Consider the following 13463-nt stretch of genomic DNA (forward strand, 5'->3'; position numbering starts at 1 on the left):
CCCACCAACCTCCGGATACAACGCATCATCCTCCGACACTTCTGCCATCTGCAATCCGACCCCACCACCAAAGACATTTTTCCCTCCCCACCCTTATCTGTTTTCTGGAGGGACCATTCTCTTCATGACTCCCTTCTCTGCTCCAAACTCCCCTCCAGCAGCCCCACACCCTCGGCATTTTCCGTGCAATCACAGGAAGTGCTACACCTGCCCCTACACCCCCCCATCACCCCCAACCCAGGCCCCAAGAAGACTTTCCACATCAAGCAGATGTTTATCTGCACATCTGTTAATGTAGTATACTGCATCTCCTCCTCCCTTTGTGGCCTCCTCTACATCGGTGAGACTAAGTGGAGGCTTGGGGACTGCTTTGCGGAACATCTACGCTTGGTTCGTACTAAACAACTGCACCTCCCAATCGCAAACAATTTCAACTCCCCCTCCCATTCCTCAGATGACATGTCCATCCTGGGCCTACTGTAGTGCTGCAATGAGCCTCCTCAAGGTTGCAGGAACTGCACGTCATATTTCATTTGGGAACACTGCAGCCCAATGGTATCAATGTGGACTTCACAAGCTTCAAAATCTCCCCTCCCCTTACCGCATCCCAAAACCAGCTCAGCTTGTCCCCACCTCCCTAACCAGTCCTTCCTCCCACCTATCCCCTCCTCCCACCTCAAGCCCCACCCCCATCAACTACCTACTAACCTCATCCCACCCCATGGACCAGTCTGTCCTCCCTGGACTGACCTATCCCCTCCCTAATTCCTCACCTACACTCACCTTTGCTCGCTCCATCCCCGCCTCTTTGACCTGTCTGTCTCCTCTCCACCTATCTTCTTCTCTATCTATCTTCTATCCACCTTCCCATCTCTCCCTATTTATTTCAGAACCCCCTTCCCCTCCCCCATTTCTGAAGAAGGGTCTCAGCCCAAAATGTCAACTTTCCTGCTCCTCTGATGCTACTTGGCCTGCTGCGTTCATCCGGTTCTACTCCTTGTTATCTCATCATTTTTATGAGCCAGGATTATTTGTCTGTTGAAAAGAATGGATAACATACCCATAACATTTTAGTGTCTTGCTTTTGTGGATGGAACACAATCGCTGGAATTGATTGACACTGTAGCTGACAAGAAGAAAACACGACAAACTGCCAAGAAGGACATGAAGAAGATCATCAAAATGATGCCAGCAAAGACAGGCAAAAAGAGGACAAAGTTCAGGAAAGAAAGTTGCACCACCTTTGGTAGCCCTGGCTTCACCTGATGGCCCTGAGTGTAGCTAACTTGTTCGTCAATGATAATTTCAAGTACGTCGGAGGGGAAACTTCCTGCCCAGCCCAATACAACAAGCACAGCACATTACCTCCCAGGAGATCGAGGCCACCATGCACCCACTGCTGCTGCCTGGTGAGCACACCATGTCAGAGAGGACCAACGTGGTGACCAAGTACACCAGCTCCAATTGAAACACAACATTGTACTGGAATAAAAACACAATAGGCGGTAGAGCTACATTGTTTCAATGTGTATTCACTGCTACAGACCTCAAACAAGTTACTGTGGAAAGTTTGCGCCAGTGTTTAACTGTAAACTGGCAATATCTGAGCAAGCAGTCAAATGCGCTATTATCCATTGACGTTGCGGTATCTAATATTTACTGAATCATGAAAGTAAAATATTTAAATTGTCAAAATTTGCAACATTTTGATTTCTTTCGAAATTATAAAAGGACTCAAAGCTGTGATTTGTAATAGGCTATTAAAGATAACAGTATAATTTTGGGAGAAAATAATTCTGGGAATGATGTTTTTAATCGAGTTACGTATATTATTTGACAGTTTTGACAGATCAGTTTCAAAAGTTATATTTACAAATGTACAAATCATTTTCTTTCCATTAGTAAATATAAAACATTGTTCTCTTTCCAGTAAAATGTAGCCAAATATGAGTCATGAAGGATTGGCAGTGAAAGATTGGTAGCTGACTGTACTAGAGAACTGTTAGCACTTGCTGGATAAGTGCAACAAAAATGCGCATTATCGTGTTCATTATTTATACGTTCTCTATAGAAGTTGCAAGACAATAAATGAGGATAAACATGCATGATTTTTGACAAAATGGCAAAACGTAATGAAATATTTTGAGCACTATTGTTTGAAAATGACTATAAGATTCTATTAAAATGAGTAAAACTAACTGCACTTGAGTTTAAACACTTACTTCCAAAATCTTCCTGCAGACCTAGTAACAAATATTATCAGTGATTACTTTTGCTGTCCACCTCCCACATCAATCACACTTTGTATCCCTACACAATCATTAATAGCGTTCAATTTGGGCTCACATTCAGATTCAATGTTAGTTTGGATGTTACTATCAACTTATTCCCAGTGTGAGCCATTGCCTTCAGAAAAGGTATGTTGCTTTAATGAACTCTTATTTATTTATCATCATCATAATCATTGGTGGTCCCTCACAGACAAGGATGGCTCTCTTCAACTCTCGGTGGGTCTTTAGGTGGCTGATCAATATGGCTACCACAGGCTCTGTTACACTTGGGGCAGATGGTGGTCATGGGAAGGAGTGAGTGGGGCATTGATGTGGCAATGCACTCCTTTTGCTGTTTTTACCTGGCTTCCGATTTTCCTGATGGCAAGTCTCGAGATGCTTGATGCCTTCCCAGATCCTCCTTCTCCACTTTGGGTGGTCTTGGGTCAGTGATTCCCAGGTGTTTGTGGGAATAGAGCACCTGCCTGTGAAGCCTTATGTTGGTCACATAGACAAGGTGCCCAGCAATCTTGGCTGCAGAAATGACAGAAATTAACAGATTCTTGAATACAAAGATCGTCGAGAAACACAGGGAGAGCGTGGGAAGGTGAAACAGAGATAAATGGTCAGCCATGATCTTACTGAATCACGTACAACTCAAAGGTCACTCCACTCTAAGCCCTTATGTTCTTAAAATCAAGTGCCCAAATTCTAAGCCCCCAAAATCTCACACTTAAAACATTCTCATGTTCCACAGGCCCGATTAATTCCTCATTCCATACAACAATATTCTCAATGTTTCTTTGTGTCCTTTTCCAAAATTCCAGTGACCTTACACTTTTACTACTCACGTCCTTGTGTATTGCTTTCATAGTTTCCACTCGACACACATCTAATTCTGGCCTTCTTCTCCCATGCTCCCTTTCCCCACAACATTTACTCAGCTTCAAGGAGAAAGTCTTAGGATTTTGATGTTTATAACCAATTTCATTTGCCCAGGCACTCCCCTTCAAACATCGTTAAATCACTCTTTAACAGCCAAGACTTCAGCTGTTCATTCAAATCCTTTCTTCTTTTTCCCTTTCCTACGTACTTAGTCGCAATCCTGCCTTTCCATTCGTATATCAAGCTAATATTTATTAATGTACAAGAAACATTTAATAATACAAGTTAATCTCCTTGTAATGGATTAATTGTCCTAAGGGGCAACTTCTTCATGCAGAGGGTAGTGTGTATATGGTATGAGCTGCCAGAGGAAGTGTTGGAGGCTGGTACACTTGTAACATTTAAATGGCATCTGAATGTGTTTATGAAGAGGCAGGGTATAGAGACATATGGGCCAAATACTGGGAAATAGGACTAGATTTTTATAGAGAATATTTGGTCGACATGGACAAGTTGGACCGTAGGATCTGTTTCCATGCTGTATATCTCTATAACTCTAATATAAAATGTTCAATATGATCTCTCAATACTTTATAACTTTCTTTAATACAGGGAGAATCAAATTTTGCTCCTATGGAATATGTAGGACACTAAGGTAATTTCTGCACACTTTTAGAAACATGGAAAATAGGTGCAGGAATAGGCCATTCAGCCCTTTGATTCTGCACCACCATTCACTATAATTATGACTGATCATGCAATTTCTGTATCCCATTCCCACTTTTTGTCCATACCCCCGATCCCTTTTGCTGTGAGGGCCACGTCCAGCTCTGAATCTAATGTAATTTTAATTTTTTTCTGCAAAGCTTTAACGTGATAACATCAATACTTATCCTTGTAATTCAACAATATATTTAAATTATTGGATGATTCTTCCATTTCTAAGAAATATTTCTGTATATTTTTGAACAAAGTCGGGAATCTTTCAGTCTGATGCAGTCAGTCTATTACAACAAAAATAAGGATGACCATAGGCAGAGATACCAAATTGCGTAAGAATGTTAAGTCTAAGTAACGAATTTGGAAAGAACAGTTAACGTCTGGCATAATGAACTCTTTGTACTGACATTGCTGGGAATCTTCCATTACCTTTCACACCGTAAGCCTTATGGCATAAAACAGCACAGTGGGGAATTTCCTTAGTGATGGAGCAGTGTGGGTCAGTCCAGCAAGAATAAAGGAATGGTGATACATTTCCAAGTCATTTACCCACCATAGTAGAACATTTGGATGTGTATAGTATTGTAATTATCTTAATCTTTCATTTCTGCTGCACTGGAGAAATGATTAAGTTGCAAAATATTTATTGAAATATCCATTTTGTCTTTGACTTCATTCTGCCTCATTCTGTACAAAGGCATCATACATATTGTTTTTGCAAGGTTCAGTTCTGATTTGTTTACTTTGAATTTTAGGAGAAAAAAGCTGAAGTACTAAATAATTAGAGATTTGATTTAAAGAAATTATTAAAATTAACAGTTTTAATTCATTGAACTAAATCCATAATTCCTCTGGGGGGAGTCTGGAGAAACACCACTTGAATTTTTTATTTAATAATCTGATTCATACTAACAGAAAATAAACTTCAAATCAAACCAATTTGTGAAAAACCCTTTTTCTTTGCATGCTAGCATTTGCATTGATCTCTCGGTTAAATTCTCCAAATTTTGCAACATAAATTCTAACGAATTATTGCAAAAAAAAATGTTAAAGGATCCAATCCGCATAACCCTAGACTTAATATTACAGAGATAAGTACTGGTATTCTCACACAGTTACTTATAGTTAACTGCTTTGCAGAAATAGGTTAGAAGTGAATTAAAATGAAATTGGTGGCCTTCACACTCCAAAGAAACAAAATATGCATTATACTGAAGCTCCCGATAGAATATGGTGGCGATCGTGGCCCTTGTTAAATCACAGTGATGCTGAAATGGGAAACAGCAATAATGGAGAGAGGGAAACAATGCTGGTTCAGTCCCAACTATTCCTCTTCTGTTTACCTGCCAATTGGGGAAGGTTACAACTCCCCCTTGTATTTCTGTTCCTGGACCACCCACATCCAATAATGAACTTAGACTTCTGTCCAAAGCAGAAAACCAGCAGAATTGGAAGCAAAATCCAATGAAATATGCAGATGTGCAACAACATTGTCCATGATTGTTTTAAACATTTTTTCCATAATAAATTACAATTTATGTGGAATTGGACCAAACTCCATCTAGTGCTCTGGACCAAACAGTATACTTATACAAATGACACTGTTTGAATTCTTTGTAATTACTATTTAGTTTGTTTTTTTTTCATTTGCATCAACTTTAGAAATGGAATCCTCAATGTGTCTGTCAGAAAGAAAGAGATTATGTGGAATTTTTTCTCAATCTGAGATGTCCCTTGGTGCTTCATAGCTAGTAAAGTAATTTAGAAGTGTACTTTGTCATTTTATCAAGAAGTTCAACAGCCAAGGTGTGCACAGCACGACAGAACAACAGAGACACAAGCAAAACCCTGTTTCAGAAGTGATTGAGAGATAAATGTTGGTCAGGACTCCAGGTGAATTTGCTGTTCTTCGTATTTTGCAAGAGGATACTTTATGTACACCTAAACAGCCAGAGAAGCTTGGTGTCTAATTTGAAAGAACATATGTTTGAAAATATAACACTTCATCAATGTACCACTGAAATGTCAGTCTGATATTGTAGCATTGCATCCAAATATTAATAGGCTACATGCAAAATGAAAGTGGAGTTATCTGGCAGCAAGATGTGAACTCCATTTACTCACATTCGTCAATTTCTGCTTTATTTGTTGTAGGAAGGCACTACATAGAGGCCAGTTACTTCCCCACAGGATACAAAGGAAATTTGAAGTTGATTCGAACATTGTGTTAGGAAAGAGAAATCAGCCGGGACTTCTGATTCTAATTGCTATTCCAGACCTGGAACTGGTAGTATTCTCACACTCTCGCCTCTAAATTCAAAGGTTGTGGGGTCAAATCTGACTCCACCTGAGTTCAAATTCCAGATCATCACTTAGGTGCAGCATTATTGGAGTCCTGCACTCAAAGTCAAAGAGTTATAAAGTATAGAAGAGGTCTTTTGACACTGTTGGAAGTGCTTCATTTCAGATGCACCTGTTCTGTCTGTTGAATGTGAAGATTACATAGCAATGTTTTGAGTTCTCCATGGTTTCCCACTCAATTTTATCACTGAAGTATCACAAGAACAGCTTCTCTTGTCATTATGATGTCACTGTTTGTGGGAGTTGAATGAAGATTAGCTATCACAATTTCTACATGACTACATGTGCGGACACTTTAGAAATGCATGAATGGTTGTAAAGACAAATAATAAAACACATTAAAATTGTGTCTTAAATATATCAAAATGTTGCAAGGAAGATCACAGCAGCAACAATCAACCAGAATTGGATTTTGATCAAAGAAGGAAATTGTAGAACAAGCGAACTGAAATTTGGTCAAAGAGCTATGTGAAATAGAGCCATTTAAAGGAAGCGGCAGGCAGAAAGGTGGCACTTTTGGGTGGAGAATTTGAAAGCTGGCACTTAAGGGCAGCTGCCAATGGCGAAGTAAAGACAACCAAGGAAACACAAGAGTCCAATGTTCTAGGAGGTTACAAGACTAGAGGGGTTTACAGTGAAAAGGGGGGGCGGGGTTAAGACATCAGAGGACACTGAAAATGAGTGTAAGAACTTAAAATCAAGAGTGTTGCTGCATTAGAAACCAATGACAGCAAGTTTAGGGTTGGTTAGGGAAAGTACAGTGTGGATGGTGGAGGGATGTGGTAGCTAAATTGGGACTTGATCCACACTACCATTTGAGCTGCAGAGGTGCACCAGTTAATGGAAGTGTACAGTGAGGCACCAGCAAGATGAACTTCAAAATAGTTAGTCTAGAGGTAAAATAGTCATGGAGGAAGTCTTAAAGAGTTGATGAGTGAGGCATGGGCAGTGGCTAAGTTAAAGAGATGGAAGTACATGAGTTGAATAGTAGCGAGGGTTTGGGTTAGAAAATGAGTCAATTCAAGTTATGAACAGTCTGGACCAGCCAAAGAAAAAGTGCGATCAGAGATAATGGGAACTGCAGATGCTGGAGAATCCAAGATAACAAAGTGTGGAGCTGGATGAGCACAGCAGGCCAAGCAGCATCTCAGGAGCACAAAAGCTAACGTTTTGGGCGTAGACCCTTCTTCAGAGAGATCTCTGATGAAGGGTCTAGGCCCGAAACATCAGCTTATGTGCTCCTGAGATGCTTCTTGGCCTGCTGTGTTTATCCAGCTCCACACTTTGTTATCAAAGAAAAAGTGCATGTGCTTTGAGATGTCTTAAAAAGTGATATGTCTGTGCATTTTTTTTCACGAAATGTATGAGATATTTACATTTTAATCATTTTTTCCATCATGACAAGAGGAAGATGGCAGTTAGCTCAGCTGGTTGACAGCTACTTTTGTATATTTTCCAGTTAATTAATAACTTTTATTTCTCGTGAATATTAATATTTTGACGTGCAGGTACTTACTGTTTAGGTTAGTGCCATTAGTACAAGTTCCAATTACTTTTTTTTGCTGAGGTGGCTTTGGGGCATGCAATTTGCTCTGTCCATAAAGTGGAAGGCAATGGCAAAGCACCACTGACAAAACTGCCTAGAGGGTGACTTCTAGATGGAATGTCTGCAGAAATTAAGACAGAGGCCTGCCTTCAGGGAGCACACCTACATAATACTAAACTGTTTCAGATATTGGAAACCATTCTTCTCCTGTTTTTCTCTACTGCAGCAAACAAACAGTATGAAATTGGCATTCATGGTAAATCTTTGCTGAAACACAAGGTTGAGGCTCCGTCTACAATTCTAGACAAAATTAAAACAGGCATCATGATTAGTGGAAACATTTGTCTCTGAACTTATGAACTCAGAGTCATATCTCCAGTTGGCTGATTAGGAGTCCATTTTTTTCCTAATCAAATTTCAACAATTTCCTTTACAAGAGAAAAAATAAAATCAGCTTATCTTTGGCAAGCTGACAGGAGTACAGCTGGGGGACATGCTAGCAATCACAAAACAATTCAGAAAAAAACTTTCCCTGATTAGCCAGTGATGAACAGAATGCTGGAGGATTAATTGGCACATAACAAATGTAGGAAATACATTTATCCTAAATGAACTCACACATTTGTGTTCATTACCACTAAACCATAATCGTGCGAGATTAATGTAAAACATTTTTAGCCTTATAGGACTAGGTATGTATGATTATTCCATGATTTCATACCAAGTTGGCCCCTCTCTTTCTAGCAATCTACAGAAGATAAAATTCTAATACATCATTGTGGTAAATAATGGTGCACCACAGTTGCAGATATACGCATCCTTTTGAATTGCAACTAAGGACACAGAATGATGAAAATCACTACTATCATTTCTGTAAAATAGAAACGTTATTTTATCTTGATCTATTTTCATAGTTTATAGAATGTTTACTTTCTTTTTTGAAGGTTTCAATGTTTCTGTAATTCATATCAGCAGATTCTTCTCATTGCACTAATTTCCACAAACTACCAAAAACAGGTTCACTTTTAGATTGGAGAACCAAGAGTTGTTCTCTTAGGAGAAAAACAGGCTGAGAGGTGATGTCAAAGAAATGTACAAAATCATGACATTTTGATTGAGTAGATGGGGAGAAACCTTTTGATAGAAGGGTTGAGAACCAAATACCATCAATTAAAGATGCCATTGTATGAGGAAAATATTTTATTTAACAATTGGTTGTCGTCTGGAATACATTGTGAATGTGCTGTCATTCAGTTTGGATGTAAAACAAGGGCCAATCTGCTTGCTATCTTACATGGAAAAGATTCCATATAGTGTCACCATATCCTGTACAGCAGCAACATAACGTCCCACCTCCTATACTCAAGCATGCCAAACACCTCCTGCACCATCCTTCTAGCTGTGACTCCACTTTCAAGGAACTATGCACCCTCACCTCTAGGTCTCTCTGTTTGGTACCTCTTCCCAGGGTCCTACCATTAACTGTACAAGTACAGTCATGATTCTTTGAAAAAGTGCTATGGAATCTATCAGAGGCCACTTTTCGAATATTGCGTACAATTCTGGTTGTCCTTCTCTAAAAAAGTGATATTAAACTTGAGAGGGTACAGAAAAGATTTACAAGAAAGTTGCCAGGACTAGAGGGTTTGGGCTAAAGGGAGAAGCTGAATAGGCTGGGACTTTTCTCCATGGAGTGCTGGGGTGGGGGGGGTGGTGGGGGGGGGGAGGTGGGGGGGGGGGGAAGAGCGGAAGGTGACCTTATCGAGGTTTTTTAAATCATGAGGAGTATGAATAGGATGAATACCCAAGGTCTTTCTTCTGACTGTGGAGAGTGCAAAACCAGAAAACATAGGTTTAAGGTGAGAGGGGATATATTAAAAAAGGACCTAAGTGGGTAACACCCTAGAAAGCAGTACAGGTATTCACACAGAGGATGGTGTGTGTATGGAATGAGGTAACAGAGGAAGTGGTGGAGGCTAGTACAGTTACAACATTTAAAAGGCATCTAGATGGGCATATAAATAGAAAGGGTTTAGAAGGATATGGGCTAAATGCTGGAAAATGGGGCTAGGTCAGATTGGGATGTCTAATCAGTGCAGATGAGTTGGGCCTGTTTCCATGCTGCATAACAATATGACTGTATAATAGCGGAAGAGTTGTCCCTGGCCTCCTGACTAATATCTATCCCTAAATAACTTCACAAGACTGCACTATATGTTCATTATCACATTGCTATTTGTGGTGACTTTCTATGCCAAATTGGCCACAGTGTTTCTTACATTATTGCTGTGATTACATTTCAAAAATATTTCATTGGCTGTGAAGCACTCTGAAATGTCATGTGCATATGAAAGACACAGTCAAAGTCTTTTTTTCTTCTTTAAAATTTGACTTATCTATAATGCATAACGTCATGGTTCTGGAAGAATTACCTGCTTTAAGGTCTGCTCAATCTGATGATCGCATACAGTCTTGCATGAGAAATCATAAGATTAGATCTAGATCTTAAAGTATAGATGTGTCATCTTTTTCTTTTAACAGTCTTAGTTAAAAAATCTAGTCTAATGTAATACGTACATAATTGCTATCTCGCTATTAGCTTGTATTTTGTTAAGACCTGAATCTCTTCCTGTTAAGACTTGGTTGTGGATTGCAACTTTCAACCAAAGTGGTCCTTAGATCCAGTCAAGGCATGAGGAATGGCGGAGGCATTTTTCTACCCACAGTACCACACAGTGATCAGCAGTGGGCATCATTGCATAATACTCAAGGTATAGCCATTGGACAAAGGAGAAGTAATTTCCAGAAGCCCAAGAAACTTTCCAGCTTAAAAGGGTTAATGCTTTAAGAACTACTGATGCACACTGTCACTCGAACAAATAAGCAGTCAACAGGAACTCATGGAAAGGCCAACAACGGAGAAACAGTACTCCAGACTAAAGCCTTTACCCCTATACTTCAGACCTGCTGAGCAGAACAGGAAAAGCAGGGTGTGTTAGAAAGAATTTAAAGAATAGTTTGACTTGGAAATTACAGATTCCATTGGAATGAAAGGATCAGTAGGAACATACCCAGTTAGAGGTTTGGATGAGAAGTGAATATTTCAGAGTTTCACAAGTACAGTATAACATTTCTGTTAGGCATGAGAGAAATCTTTAAAGTAACAGTGCAAAAAAATTGAACTGTGAAGGCTGGAAGTTGAAAAGGTTCACAAATAAATGTTGTTGCTACAGGAAATAGACACCATGAGGCACAGCTACAATGAGGAAATCTGAAGACTTGGAGGAATTTATACCAAGGTCACAGCACTGGGGCATTATGAAGCAGAATTAAGGTGACAAAAGGGGAAATTTAAAAGCTAAGCACACAGACTCAAAGAGCAAAAGATGGTTAAAAGACTTTTGAGTCTGCAACAAGAGCAGGAGATCCATGATTTAAATCATATGCTCAGTGGGAAGAATTTACTCAGACTGCTGGCTAAAGACTTTATTTGGGAATTCATGGAAAAAAGATTTAAATTCTACATTAGGCTACAAAGGGTGGGAAATCATCCATCTTGCCAGCAAAAAAAGAAAATAGGAAATCTTAGTTTTGCCTGCAGAAATTGGGAAAATTCCATTTTGACCACAAAAATGTGGATAACACCCTAGAAAGCAGTACAGGTATGCACCATTACTATTGATCTGAATTAATATCTTTAAAAGAAGGAAAAACGATCACTGCACCATTTACAACTTTAAGATAAGGAAAATAAAACAGCACTACTATTTACAGAATTAAAAATCTTCAAGGGAAAGAGAGTACAACAGCATGGAGATGTCGCAGAGTTTAAAAAGTTCCCAGACTGGATATAAGGCTGATGTTTCCAATGGCTGGTGACGGACAGTGTTGGGGGGAGCCCAGAACAAGGGATCATGGTTTCAGGCTACATGGTGGACTATTAAGAATTGAGAGGGGGAGAAATTTCTTCACTTAGAGAACGGTGAACAAATGCAATTGTCTGCCACAGAAACCCATGGAGTCAAATTCGCTGAATACACTTAAGGAAAAAAATAGATTTCCGGAAGCGAAAGGAGTAAGGGAAGACAGTGTGGAGTTAGAGTATCAGCCATGATCTTCTTGAATGGCACAGCAGTTTTGATGGGCCGATTAGCTTACCTTTGCTTTTATTTTCTCTGTTTTGTTGGTGACACTTTGGAAAAGATCAAAAGTTGAGTGAGGAGTCCACCAAAGCTGGCACCGGCACCTGGCAGTCTCTAGCTGCCATGGATAGCAAGGTCCAGCAGAATGCTCATTGGCTGTCAGGGAATATTTGCCAAATTGTCCTTTAACACCAAAATTTTGCATTGGGCCAGTTTTAGAAGGTAGAACCATTTTTGAATCCCCTTTTTACATATTGAATATGATTTTGAAATGGTTGAGTATGTTCCCAGGCTGTGAGTATCTTTAATGAGGCTGTATAGATGGACAATTTACTAAATATTCTGGGGAACTGACAACAAGCTCGGCAAAAGTCAGAAAGTTATGGTGCTTGGAATGAAATTGATTGTAACATAGCTGCAGACTCACATAAAATATTTAATTTTCCTGCTTTAAGCAGGAGTTTGATTCAACATTCAAGCAAGAAGGATGATAAAATGAAAATAACTCAGCGTAAAAGTGTAAGGCCCAAACTCCAAGTCTTGAATATCAAGATTTCGATAATAGGCTGTATGAGGCTGGCAGCTGCATTCTCTTTTCCTTACTTGTTATTTTATCAGCTAGACCACACTTAATCCAATTTACTTTACAGAACAGGAGTCTTTGGTACCTTAATCCCTTGTTTAAACTAACTTCTGGTGAATCCATGTAGGTGGGTTGGAGTTCTTTCTTCTGTTCCAATCACAGTCAGCTTGTTGCGGTAGCCAGGCACAGACAATCATTGTTTCAATACACTTCAGCTCTAGATTACATGTGCATATCAAGATTTTTAAATATGGCACGTCACAGGTAGCATTTTGTGTTTCTTCGACACTGTAGGTGGCTTAATAGTTGGCTAGAGTAGGATAGATGCCACCATAAAATTGACTGAACATTACATCCAATAGTTATTTATAAAAGTTGGCATCTGCAATTTGAAATATCAGAACATTCACTTCACAGTTAGAAAAACTCAATTCTTGGGATTCCCCTGGTCTTAGATTGATATAGCATGGAAACAGACCCTTTGGTCCAACTCGCCCACGCCAACCAGACATTTCAATGTGACCTAGCCGCATTTACCAGCATTTAGCCCATATCCCTCTAAACCCTTCCTATTCATATACCCATCCAGGTGCCTTTTCAATGTTGTAATTGTACCCACCTCCACCACTTCCTCTGGCAACTTGTTCCATACGCACACCACCCTCTACATGCAAAGGTTACCCTCTGGTCCTTAATAATTCATCTCCCTCTCACTTTAAACCTATGCCTTCTAGCTTTGGAGTAGTCCATCCTAGGAAAAAGACCTTAGTTATTCACCCTATCCAAGCCCCTCATGATTTTATAAATGTCTATAAGGTTACCCCTCAGACCCTGACACTCCAGGGAAAAAAGGCCTAGCCTACTCAGTAACTCCCTATAATTCAAACCCTCCGATCCTGGCAACATCCTTGCAAATCTTTTCTGCACCCTCTCAAGTTTAACAACATCCTTCCTAT

Source organism: Stegostoma tigrinum, chromosome 6 (assembly GCF_030684315.1).
Source record: "Stegostoma tigrinum isolate sSteTig4 chromosome 6, sSteTig4.hap1, whole genome shotgun sequence".
Taxonomy (NCBI): Eukaryota; Metazoa; Chordata; class Chondrichthyes; order Orectolobiformes; family Stegostomatidae; genus Stegostoma; species Stegostoma tigrinum.